At 36.2% G+C, this 12,181-nt stretch overlaps 1 protein-coding gene across 1 annotated transcript in view; it reads right to left on the reverse strand.

The window, feature by feature from the left end:
* Window positions 1-3,559, reverse strand: part of LOC109088575 (SH3 and multiple ankyrin repeat domains protein 1-like) — a 54,171-nt gene extending 50,612 nt beyond the window's left edge. Inside the window, 1 exon segment of the mRNA XM_042752224.1 lies at window positions 3,095-3,559. The gene's annotated coding sequence lies outside the window, so the exon portion shown is untranslated.
* Between the last annotated feature and the right edge of the window lie 8,622 nt (window positions 3,560-12,181).

Below are 12,181 nucleotides of genomic sequence, written 5' to 3' on the forward strand. Positions count from 1 at the left end.
ACGACATTAGACATATATAATTAACATTATAAGATACTGTAAAGATCTTAAGCCAAGTTTAAAACAGTTTTATGTTATTTATTGCTATATTAATGTAACCATCTATGACTGAACCGAGCCGAGTCATTGCCAGAAGTGGCCCGGACTCTACAGCCAGACTCGGGTCGGTTGCGGTGAACAGGAATCGGGTCAGTGCTTTCCAGCCGCATCACAAACACATGCGCGAGAGCGAGCTGCGGGCCACATTCGGCCCGGATAACACTCGCAGATACCGAGTCTGAGCCGAGGGCCAGCCGAGCTCGGGCTGATTACTACATGCTATCTGGGACTGGTCACACTCGTAATTTCTGTTCCCATCACTTCTAAAATGAAGGCATTCCAATAATGGTGTTTTAAGAACGTATTTGTTCAACATTATGAAATAACACCATAAACACGTTACAAGAACGTTGTTATGAGAACGTTTTCCCTGAACATTATGAGAACATCATTCAAGTAAAAATAACATCATAAAGACGTTACAAGAACTTTGTTATGAGAACGTTTTCGCTCAACATTACGACAATGTATTTTAACTATGAAAACATTATAAGACTGTTCCAGAAACATTATGTCAGGAACGTTTTTTTCTAACATTTACATAACTTTTACATAACGTTAGTGACAGTTATGGAAACGTTCCCTGTTAGCAGGGGTGGAACTTCTTCACTAATCTAATCACTTATAAAATACTGAAGCACGCCTCTGTTTGTTTAAATAAACCAAAAATTAATAATAAACCATGACACATTTAGGAACAGCCCCTTACAGAGCTACGAGATCAACCATCCTCTTACGTCCAGTAATTTAGTGAGGAACACCTCCTGCTGCTATTACGAAAGCCACATAAATGGTGAAAATAATACAGATGTGCGGACGCTTTTCAGAAAAATACAGGTGCGTGTTACAGAATTTATCAACGTGAAGAGAAAAGGCACTAAGGACACCGGTGACCAGTGTTGCTAAAATTATCACACCATGTTGTCCTACAAAAACCACACTAGCGCATGTGAAGCTGATAGATCTCCTGCAGTGAACAAACGGAGGAAACTCGGCTAATCATAAATAAACTGAAGGGTGGAGAATCAAAACCGAACCACTTCCTTGAATACTAATGCATAATCAACATCTTTTGTGTGTTTGAGGTTAATCAAGAAAAGGGTTTTTCATAGATTGCTTAACCTTAATCTCCTGGGTAAAAGACCACTTTCAGCTCTGGGAAATGAAACTCAGATTCAGAGCCAGTTAGTCGTGCTTTTGTAGTGCCAAAGGTGAAGAGTGTGACTCAATGCATTGCTAGATGTGTTTTTCAGCAACACACAACCAATGATACACCATTACCGCTTACTGCCTCAATGCTTATGCCATTAAATATTCATGCACTGTTTAGTTTCAAACGTAATCCAGCATGCATTTCCTACTATTTTTTCTAATACACTTTAAAGTATTAAATTAGAGTGGATTTACATGGCAAAATGTAAACTACTAAAACAACTATTGCATGATTGTTACATGCTTAATTGTTCAATCAATGTTACTAAATATCCTACATATGCAAAAAAAAAAAAAAAAAAAAAAACATTTAAATTTTTTTAGATTTTATTAATCTACAGTGTTAAATATCAAAACTGGCAATTAATTGCTAATCCAGATTAAAGTATGAACAGCGTGGAACTAGTACAAGATAACTCAGAGTGACGTTAACACAGGAAATCATGCATGGCCAGCCCAAATAATCAGCAGAAGCTATAGAGAAGGAACTAAATGAGGAGGAAACCCACAGCCATGACCTCGTTTGACAACACACTGGAGGTCAGCGCTCTAGAAGAGAATAGGAGTACAAGACAAAACTGGGACGAGGAGAAACAGAACGCAAATGATGCTGGGAAAGAGCTCAGGACACGAGAATGAGAGTAAGTGCTGGAGGGAAAAACACACACACACACACACACACACACACACACACACACACACACACACACGCACACACACACACACACACCAGAGTAACTCCACTAAAACACAACAATCAGTCTGTCCTTGACTACAAAACGTCACAGACTGACCCAAGCTGCCCTCAGAGAGATAGACGCTAGAAAACAGGAAGTGATAACAGGCCTGACTGACTCTCTGATGGCTGACAGACGTGTGCTGATTTATGAGCATGTGACAGACGAAGACAGTTGGCTTTTAAAAAGAGAATCAAGCATGGCTCTTTTGCATACCATGAAAGTTAACCATGTTTTGACCATGAAAGTGTCTTTACAATATCACACAACTTTTGAACAACTTCCATATGATTACTGAAGTCACATGATGCTTTGTGAGAAAACCAAAGTATCACCTGACCACCAAACTTTAGAGCATACTGACTAATAATCTCAGGTCCACAGCTCTGAAAAAGCATTCACATTTCTGCACCGCTCTTCAGCTTCAACTTCAAACTTTGTTTTTGGTTACAAAATGTCATTAATGGAAATCTGGCACAGATATGAGCATAAGTTTAAATATTACCACTCATGCATTTGACAGATGCTTTTATCCAAAGTGACATTGCATTTGAGGTATATGTTTTATCAGTTCATATGTTTATCATGCGCACAGCACACATCTATTCAAGAAAACACATAATACACAGCTTAAGATCACACTGCAAAAAGCTCAGTAAAAACGAACGACAAATTGCGCTCAAACTATTCACAAACACACATATGAACGGTTCACACTTTCTCTATACAGACTTCCTACATTAGTGTTAGAGTGTAGAAATATGCTCTCTGTGCTCTCTGACCTACCTTTGCTCTCAGCAGGCCCATCACACCAGGAGAACGGCACACACACACACTCGCTTACTCACCCACTCACTATCAGCACAAATTTATGGTAAAACACACACTGAAGTCAAAAGCGCTGCGTATGCAACTACTGCAGTTCACAGTCCTGCTAATGCACACCAGCACAACTGCGACACTTTCCCAAAAGTCATCTTTCAAGCATCCCAGGAGTCACATGCATGCAATAGTCTTATCGGATGCACCATCTAACCGGGAATTACCCGATTGTCCAGCCTGGGCTTCCTCATTCCAGCACAGAAGAGCCGCTTCGCTCCAGAGACGTGGTCAGCAGGGCAGAACAGGGTCCAGAGAGGCTCAACCAAAGCAAACACTCACAAAAACGAGAATAAGCGTGTTTTCCTCGCACATCCAGACGTTGCGTCCACGCAGGATCACCTCCAGCACTGGAACAATCTCTCTTCTGATCTCTCCTGCTGTCATGCACTCAAACACTCCTCCCTCCAGCCTCGCTCTCCACACACATACACACACACGCGGCCTCTCGGATGCTAAGAGCAGATCAAACTGGCTTGCATCTGATGCTTGGGTTTCATCCGGATCTTCTGTGGCTTTGTGAGAAGAAGTCATCTGTTGTGCTTGGAAACCAGTGAAATCCCACAGAGGAAAACATAAATGTCTCACATCTATAATGCAGGACGTCCATGCATATGTGTGTTTGAGTGTGTGTGTGCATGTAGAAAAATATCTTTACACACACACACACACTCTCTCTCTCTTAAAGAGAAATGGGTCATGGATGGAAAAATGAGAGTAGAAATTAGCCTGCCTGCGTGTGCTCATGCGACGTGCTGGGGTGAATTAGAGAAATCATCACCTGTCCTCATCACACTGAGGTTATCGCCGTCTCTCACACACAAGGTTTGTACCAGGACACTGACAACAAACATTTAAGATACACCTATACGACACAAAGTGGTAAGAAAGAAAGACCGGCCTTCACCAGATGAAGATAGGGCACCTACAGTACATTGCCGGCTTTACAAGAGTCTGTCTGTGGTTTGAAATCAGGCCTGTTTGGGAATTCTTCCTTATTAGTGTTGGTTGATTAGTTAAGCATCATTATTACTAGTACTCATTCTCATGGTGCTGTGATGACACCTCTAAAACTACTAACTAATGTATTAAAGTCAGAGTTCATGCTCCATACCAGTGTAATTTTGTAACTTTTTATACAATATTATTGTATTCATTGACATTATAAATTAGCTTTTATCTTTATATTTTCATATTTAAATGTAATTTTTTTATATTTTAATTAGGTTTAAGTTTTATCAATGTATGACATGAGCTATTTATATTATATATATATATATATATATATATATATATATATATATATATATATATATATATATATATATATATATATATATATATGAAGAGTTTGGTTCCAAAGCGCAATAAATCCATTTTGATTAATTTGAGTAAAAATGTGTTTTCTTTACCAAGAAAGTGGCAAGAAGACAACCACTATTTTCTGTTTCAAACATTCACATAGCATCTTTAGGTTATATTAACATTAAAAATTCAAATCCAGGTTTTGATTTTCAAAGATTTATTATAAAATTTTATTTTTTTTATCCCAAAATGCAATAAATCCATTGAATCAATATGAAAGATATTTTTCATATTGAAACTGATGAAAATACACAACAGAGTAAGTTGATCAACATATGACAGCCTCTGAACTTGGTCAATACTAATCTTACTGGACTAAAAATACATTCATCAGTCATCGCTTCCAAAATGAATTCAACGGGTCATCTTGTTAATGCTATAAATTAATTACAGCAATAAAAAAAAACATGAACAAGAACATGAACAACAATATCACATTAGACCACAGAAATTCCAAAATGAGATTTCCCTTACATTCAACTTGCAAAAGTGCATTCATATTTGCCATGTTACATTCATTTAGTTGACTAGTGCTATGTGCTGTATTAACATAAAAACATAAATGGCATTAATAAAAACAGTAGCACTGACAAGCTACGCAATATCGCGTTCATAATCAAAAGTGATTCATCTAATGAACGTGGTATTACATAGCTTGTCAGTGATCTAAGGCTCTGTGTATTAAAGGGGTCATATGATGCTTTTTTAAAGATCATTATTTTGTGTATTTGGTGTAACAGAATATCTTGACATGCTTTAATGTTCAAAAAAACGCATTATTTTTCAAATACTATACATTACTGTAGGTCCTCTATGGCTCTCTCAAACAAGTCGTTTTCTACAAAGTCCCTCCTTCTGACAAGTGCAGTCTGCTCTGATTGGCTAGCTGACCCAGTGCATTGTGATTGGCCGATCACCGCAAGCACTCAAAAATGTAAGGCCCCTTATCATAATCGGGAGCTTCAACTTTCAAAATAAATGTAAAGACAGTTAAGAATGTTCTTAGTTTTACCATCAGTTCAAGCCTGAAAGGGGAACAGAGTCATGTGACAGACACAGTGGTGAAGCTCCTATGTGTTTGCAGTACACAAGCCACAGACGGTTAAGACAGCTGACTCCACTGTGTGACCATCTCTCTCACACACACGCACACACACACATGCGATTACTCATGCAGCCCTTGTTTGTTGATCACAAAGTACAAAGTAGATGAGGGAAACTAGGATAACGGGTGTATTCAGAGCGCCGCCATTACTGTCTAAAGTGCATGGAATGATGCGCTGTGATTGGTTGAGTGGATATATCGCATTCTGCAAAAAAGGGAGACTGGTGTTTGTCGCGGTTTGGAAAAAAAGAGAAAACATGACCTAATAACTCTGCGAATATCTAATTTTGCATAAAATTAAAAATGTACTTTTTAATACCAACCAGGGTCCGTAATCCGTGTACGTTTTGATCATTTCGTTTCCTATTTGGACTGCAATAACGAGAAATGGAAAAATGGCTCGTTTATTCGTTTTTCCGTTTAGTTTAACAAACTAAAAATTAAATTTTGGCTTGATTTCTTATTTTTCGTTTGAGGTTTACAAATCGGTTTATGGCTTCAATATTTGATCGCACTTGTGGGCGGAGCTGAAACGCTGCATTCATCTGATTGGTCGATTCGCTCCGCCTTCAGCACAGCCCTTTCATTTTTTTCAGGCAGAATAAGAGTCAGTACGAGTGTAATGTCTGAAACCACCGCTCACTGTTAAATAGCGTAATATTTGAATCAGATGTTGCTGGGCACATAATTCATGCTGCTGCGACTTGCAAGTGACCCCTTTAAATTATTTCTGGATTAGAGTATTGTATGAATATTGTCCCATTGATAAATACAGTGCAAATATTTCTGTCTCCTTGGGTAAAAGTGGAAATAAAAATCAATAATAGACTGAACAGTTCCATGATAATATGTCTGTAACATTTACCACTCTCGTCTTTTAAGTCAAAAGGCACTAGTTAGGTGTGTGTGTGACATTAATAAATAATTGTGAAAAATAATAAAGTTAAATTATGCAATTAATGTTTGTCCATCTGGAACTTTTATTTTTCATGAGCTGTATATTTTAAGATGTACTATTTTCCATGCCATGAGGGGCCTCCAATAGATGTTTTGAAGTAAGGAGGGATAACTGAAAATTATTTATGTGGAAATATATATTTTTTTTTATAGTTGCAGAGATGCTGATCCCTCTGTTCTGTAGGATCGCAAATCGAGGAGCTGTTGGAGGCAGAGGTACACACACCAAAAAAAACTGCATCTTTAAATATCCTAACCAAAACACAGTAAACTAGAAGGAACAAATATGGTGCTAAAACAGTAACATGGGTATTGCTCATGTTCAGTCTATTCAATGCTACATTCAGTGCAAGTGTGTGGCCCTCTGTTCTACATTTGACTTGCTTTTTTCCAAAACATAATAATTTTTTTTGTCATCACAGAAGTTGCGGGCCTATCCAAAGTTCTTGAAGTCACTAAGAGTGTTGTGTAACAGTATGCATTTTCCCACTTCCTGCAGTAACATCTAATGTTTTAATGTTCTTGAAGTCACTAAGAGTGTTGTGTAATTCTGTGTAGAATAGTTTTTTCTACTTCCTGCAGTAAAATTTGTTCAGTCAGTAAGATCCAAGCAGGGTATGGCAAATGTGATAGTTTTCTAAAACATTGCAGTTTTGTTTGCATGTTTTGTGAAGATTAAATAAAGTTTTTACAGATTTCATTTTTCGTTGTACTTACTGACGTACACCTCTGCACGTAGACACCCAACTGTGCAAATTCATTTATAGATTTAACAGCCAGTCCTGAACCTGGAGAACCATGTTCTGCAGAGTTCAGTTCCAACACACTTGCTTGGACATCCTGATCCTGAAGACCTTGCTTAGTTTAGGTGTGTTTATTCGGGGTAGCTAAACTTTGCAGGGCACTGACCCTCCAGGAGCAGGACTGAGAGCCCTGACATTAGCTCTTTACATTCATTGCAGGTGATTTATCAACACCTAGTACATCTTAAAATATACAGCTCATGAAAAATAGAAGTTCCAGATGGACAAACATTAAATGCATAAACCAGTGTGAATAAACAATATCTTAGAAGAAATATGGAGGTAGGTTGAAAAAAGCCAGAATGGGAAAGTTTTAAGTAGTTGTACAGCTTGAAGTGTGAAGTTTATTCTTGTACACAGATATGGCATATTCATGGCAGCACACATGCAAATTAATGTATTTATTTGTCTTTTAAACTGATGTAAACTGAAAAAGAGTAGACTGGATTTTTTAATCCTGTCGCCCCCTCTAGTGGACATTAAGTGTTAAGGCCTTCATTGCTCAGATAACGAAAGTCAATAGGATTTTTTGGGAAGGTAAGTCTGACCAGTTATACAGCAACGCGAGTCAGACGAGTCTGAAGGTAATTTAAATATTATGCTATTTAACAGTGAGCGGTGGTTTCAGACATTACACTCGTACTGACTCTTATTCTGCCTGAAAAAAATGAAAGGGCTGTGCTGAAGGGGGAGCGATTCGACCAATCAGATGAATGCAGCGTTTCAGCTCCGCCCACAAGTGCGATCAAATATTGAAGCCATAAACCGATTTGTAAACCTCAAACGAAAAAATCAGAAATCAAGCCAAAATTTAATTTTCCGTTTTTTTTAACTAAACGGGAAAACGAATAAACGAGCCATTTTTCCATTTCTCGTTATTGCATTCCAAATAGGAAATGAAATGATCAAAATGTACATGGACCGACCAGGTACAATACTGATTTTGGCGGAAACTCAATTTGGTTAAAAATGGCGTTTATCGCGTTTTGGAACCAAACTCTTCATTTTTTATACATATATATGCATATGTAGGCTATATAATATACTGTATGGCTATAAAAGCCATTCAGCTGTCACTTTTTATCTTCAATATTTTCAATAATTGCTTGCTGAGGAAGTTTAGTTGTTTTTTTTTAATCATTTTTCTTGCTGTTTGTTAAAAAGCAAACCATAGATTAAAAAAATATTAATTAATTAAAATTAATTATTTTAATTTTAGCACTTCAACTTATAGTAACGCGTCACAACTTATTTAGTCACCAAAGCAACATTTCAAATTATTTTGTTTTTAAGCCTTAGTTCTTCATTTAATGTTTAATTTTATTTCAGAATTATTATAGAATAAATGATCAACAAAACTGCATGAAACAAAGTAAATGAACAATTTACACACTTTACAAACATAATATTTAAACAATAATCAATTAAAAAAATATGCATCTATCTATCTATCTATCTATCTATCTATCCATCCATCCATCCATCCATCCATCTATCTATCTATCCATCCATCCATCTATCTATCTATCTATCTATCTATCTATCTATCTATCTATCTATCTATCTATCTATCTATCTATCTATCTATCTATCTATCTATCTATCTATCTATCTATATATCTATGTAGGTATCCACCCATCAGTCTGTATATCTATCTTGGAGAAGTATAGTTTTGGTGAACTGAGGCAGTGGTGTTGTAATGAGTACCACGGAGCTGTGGTTTCTAGCGAGTCTCGGCGTGGGTTTTCTCAGTACTTCTCTGTTTTTCAGGCATCTGTGGGTCTGCCACAGTGTTGGAGTCAAATACTAACAGTCCTGGTTGCCCAATTATTAATACATGTCTTTCTTCAGTTCAAAACGGAACTGAATGTGGACTGTTTGTAGTCAGCATTAGGCCGTGTGTTGCTCCCCACCACTGTCCTGTTTTCTGACCTTTCAATATAGACCAAGTCCCATCCCGTTCTCTCACTATAACATCAAAGCTCCGCGTCCTTAAATTAGAGCCACGATATAGCCGATAAATACTTCAGCTTCTCTACTATTTAATGCATTAACCTCTTCTCAAAGAGCTGATCGAATCTGTGTTTTTAAACTAGACATGAATTTGATGCATAACATGAAGACAGCTGAAAAGCACTAATGTGCTTATAGACATGCTTTGTTTCTACTAAAACGGTAACATCTTGTGTATAAATTAATCACATTACCCACAAGGATGCATAATTAATTTATCAAGTACTTTTCATAGCTGGATTGCACTTAGTCATCTTGTTAATAAACTAGATTTTTAGATTTATGAAGAACATGTGAGAGGTTTTCTTACAACACTCACTGTGCCTTGATGTTGAGGTGGTCAGAGCGTTGCTATGTAATTGCTTACAGATCCAAGTCAATAATTCAGGTCCGTAGTTATGGATCGGGTCCCTCCTTCAGTGTAAATCTGTGGGATTAATGCAAGTTAACTGGCCAAGAAGACACATGCTTTGAGGAATTATTCATGTCTGGAGAATAAACATATCACATTACTAACTCTAACTATGGAATAAGAAATAATAATAGTGGTACTTGATTTAGTAAGCAGCACTAATAAAGATTACTGGTCAGTAAAAACAAAACCCCTGCTTGCAGCCTTCTCTTTATATTCTCAAAGCATTTTAAAGATGTTTGATCTGTTTTACCATTAAAAAGAAGCTACTGGAATGACTTGTTCTCTGTTCCTCTGAGAGACAAATGCAAATGACCTCAAAATCCCCGATGTGTCTAAAGTCACATCACTGACCTTCAGTCCATCATTACTAAATTAATCATTCATTAGAAAATTAGTCATTCATGGCGTTTTGTGTCCCAAGGCTGATAAGCTGTAAAAAGCAGAATTAAAAATGAATAAGACATTTCCTCAACTTACTTTGTGCTGTTTCCATTTTTTTTTTTAAAAAAATTATCTCCCATCTCCCTAAATAAATAAATAAATAAATAAACAAATAAATTTAAATTAAAATTAAATTAAATTAAATTAAATTAAATTAAATTAAATTAAATTAAATTAAATTAAATTAAATTTTTATTTTATTAATATATTTGTGATTCATATATATTAAAATAAAAAATTTGTAAATAATTTTTTGTAAGATGTATATGTTAAGATCTTATTGTAAAAGCAGCAAAAAAAAAAAAAAAAAAAAAAAAAAAAAAAAAAAAAACACTGACCATTTAATTCTAGGAGTCCGTGAAAGGGCAGAAAATAGTCATAAAAGCTAAAAGTGAATCAGTATTCTTTTCATTTAAATCATTGTTATTCCTGGAACATGCATTGCTCTATAAAACCCCAGTGTGCATCATGTCACCATTACTTCACCACAGACAATGATATGACTCGATCTTTCTTTCACAACATAACTAGTTTTACAGCACAGATAAAGCTGTTTTTGCTTTCAGTTTACCACGTCTAGATTTCACCACTGACCTGAGAATTTAATTTGGCATGAATGTAATATTCTGCACAACTCCATAATGACAAGTTTAGCAACTAGAAAGCATCAATACTGGATATAATGCATTATAAACCTATTCATAATTCTTTAAACAGCCCAGGTTATTTATTACAATTAAGCCATGTCAGCACCAAAGGCTGTTTTTAATAAATTGTAATACAATAATATATAATAGATTATTACTTTTAATAAATTGTAATCCCTTATAATGCACTTTATAATCACATGTTACTGAAACACTGTGTGTAATGTGACTAGATCATAACATATCTGTGACTAATTGCTTTTGTTCAAGTCACTTTGAATAAAATTGTCTGCTAAATGTATACATGGAAATGTAAAGAAGATGAATTTTATAACTGTTACTATTACTAGAAAACAATAGGGCATTTGTCAAATAAATTACAGTACAATGCATTATGCAAGTTACATAAAAAGTGCTGCTGTAAATTCATGAGGCTCAAAATGACTAAGTTTTTTTTAGCCCCCTTATAAAAGCATCATCCGTTTATTTCTGAACAGGTTCTTTCTCTTCATGTCAAAATGTTCCTACATGCTACCAAGAAACACAGAGTGTTTGCACAGCTGTGCCAAATTCATACAGAAAACATCACACATACATTTGGTTTAACACAAAATCTATTTAACCAAAAACCAAAAAAGCGCTGACTAATAAGCATGTTTCTGTTCATAAATAACACCATCACTGGGTATTCTGGGAAATGCACAGGAAGGTAACACACACACACACCCACACACCCACACACGCACACACACACACACACACACACACACACACACACACACACACACACACACCACACACACACACACACACACAACACACAGTAAGACAGTAATGCAAGTTCCTCTTGCAGAAAATTTAAAAGAAATAGGAACGAATCTTGAACAAACTGTGAATACTTCCAAAGTTTTTAGAATAGAATAGAATAGAATAGAATAGAATAGAATAGAATAGCTTGAGATCTAGAAGACTGACTGTGATGAGTCAAAGACACTGAACCGGCAGCAGCAGACGTGAACATGAGGGGCCGTTCATTCATCATTTTACTGTCACTGAAGTAATGCATGTGACTTTGCAGAGGGGGAAATACTGAGACCCACATTTACATTTTGAATGTTTATACTTCAACACATTTGTTTGACATTCTTGTGTGACATTTGCTGGGAGGGTGAATTGTGGTGCATTTTCATATTCACTTCTAATTTCAGTTTGAGATCTGTTTAAGATGTCAGATGCTGTCTTTGCTCTCCAAAGGATGCCACTGACCTGCCAGGACTTCCTGTCAGAAAGGACCAAATGCAAATTTATTAATCATATTAAAATCAAAATCCAAGACCAAATACTCTACGACAGCCCAAACATGGCATCTGAATTGCAATCGGGTGGCCTCAGTAAGTCTTCATTTTTTACAACATTTGTCTGCTTTTATCCACTTCTGCACATAAGGAAATACAAAAAATTGCTGAGCTTCTGCATGATGTCACACACACAAAAAAAAAAAAGAACA

This window comes from Cyprinus carpio, chromosome B24, assembly GCF_018340385.1.
Source record: "Cyprinus carpio isolate SPL01 chromosome B24, ASM1834038v1, whole genome shotgun sequence".
Classification (NCBI taxonomy): domain Eukaryota; kingdom Metazoa; phylum Chordata; class Actinopteri; order Cypriniformes; family Cyprinidae; genus Cyprinus; species Cyprinus carpio.